We start from the raw sequence: 2,053 nt of genomic DNA, 5'->3' as shown, positions 1-2,053 counted from the left end.
TATGTAGCTATCTAAGCTTCACTGGTTTTGTTTCTCGGGAGAACCCATTCTAAGGGACCATGTTTTCTTGTTTTTCTACATAATCCTACTGCGCCTGAAAGCAGCCATGGTGTAAAATTGGGTTTCAGGGCACTATAGCAATGGGAGGAATTAAAGGCATTAATGTGTGGTCCATTCTGGCTCACAGTAACACCACTGGTTGCAGAGCAGAAGTGTGCTCCATAACTTTTTCAGTGGTTCATATTTGGAAATAAAATACCAGGTCTTTCTACCAAGTGCCTCTGGGTAGACTGAGACATCAACCTTTTGGCCTCAGCCACGTTTTTTAACCAATCGCACTCCCCAGGGACTCTTTTTGATCGGAATATCAAGTCCCAAATTTCATTAGAAAACAAAGGTGATTTAGGAAAAATACTTTGTCCTAAACCAATCATTACCAAAGGAAAACTATAAAGGAATGTACTTCTTTAATTTAAGGATTGATACTGGAGTTTTAGAAATGAGTTTTCTTTGCCACTTCTCAATGTAGAATGTAACTTTTAAAGACCCAATCTTCATTTTTAAATAATGCACCTCTCACTAACATGAGGTTCTGGAATTCTTTTGGTAACCTTGACTTGGTTATAAATTATGTTTCTGGCATAGATCTTCCCTACGTTGGAAATGTAAAGAAAATAAAATTTAGCACGCATTTACAAGATCAACATTTTCAACAGACGCTGTTTTATTTTTATTGCTTGTTATTTGTCTGTTTGTTTCCTGCCTTCTCTCCCTTCCTCTCTCTCCCAATTTCACTTCTTTCCACTTGTTCTACCTCTTCTTTCACTTCTTATCTTTATTATTTTTAAAATTATTTATAATAGTTGATGACTCTTTTGTAATTTATTTTTACCTTAAGAGAATTACCATTCTGCCTCTTATTTCTGAAGTGAATCAGAATTTTGATTTCTATTTAAATTCGCCTCTTTAAAAGTTCGTCATTATCTATTGGAAGTCTTTTCATGGGTTAAAAAACCCGGTTTTATAGTGCTAATGCAAGTCCAACGAGACTTGATCATCTGCTATAGTTATGGTTCCGTCCTTGGGTGATCAAGAATAGATATGAATTTTAGAGAATGGAGGAAATGAATCTCTTTAAAAGACATCAGTGATCCTCTACTGGAAGAGGAAGGCGCTCAGTGAGATGCGTTGACACGGTGGCTGAGACAATCGGCTTAAGCACGATGACAACGACAAAGGATCACTGCGCGGCAGAGCCAACTCGTTGAACGTGACAGTGTGCATTTAAGGCTCCACATGTGACAGCTCCTTTCCTTTTATTGCTGAGTATACCTCGCCGTGTGGGTGCACCACCGTTTATACATCTGGTATTGAAAGACCTCTTGGTGCTTTCCAAGTTATGATAATTTGGCATAAATTTTTTACAAATGTTAAAAAAAAAGACACTTAAAAATTTCCATTTGAATTTGACTTGGGTTTGTTTATGTAACCAATTCAACCCATGCCATATTTACTAAATACCTACCATGTTCTGTAGGGTCACTGTGTGTCATCAGAGTATCAGAGTCAGAATCAGCAAGCTGACAGTGGGTTTAGTTTTGGGCTTACCAGAGGGTCCTTGTGAGTCAGCATTGACTTGATGGCAGTGAATTTGATTTTGGTTTCATGTGATAGAATTGATGCTGGAGATTCCATCACAGGATATAATTTTGCAAGACTAAAGACTTCTTCATTGCAAATGCTTCTTTTAATAAAAAACATAGAAACTATACATGTGGACGTTGCCATACAGAATACACAGGAATCAAATTGACTATGTCTGTGGGAAGACACACTGGAAAACACTCAGTATAAACAGCTTAAACCTGGCAAGGGGGCTGTGTATAGCTGGATTGCCTAGAGAAACAAATTCTTTCAGACATGTATGAGAAAGAGCTTTATATCAAAGAGTAATTGTATAGTAAGAAAACACCCAAGTCCAGTCCAGATCAAGTGCATCAGTCTGATATTAACCCATAAGTCTGATACTAGTCCATAAATTCCTCTTCATACT

The sequence above is a fragment of the Tenrec ecaudatus genome, chromosome 11 (assembly GCF_050624435.1).
Source record: "Tenrec ecaudatus isolate mTenEca1 chromosome 11, mTenEca1.hap1, whole genome shotgun sequence".
NCBI lineage: Eukaryota > Metazoa > Chordata > Mammalia > Afrosoricida > Tenrecidae > Tenrec > Tenrec ecaudatus.
Note: the sequence above shows the minus strand (reverse complement) of the source record.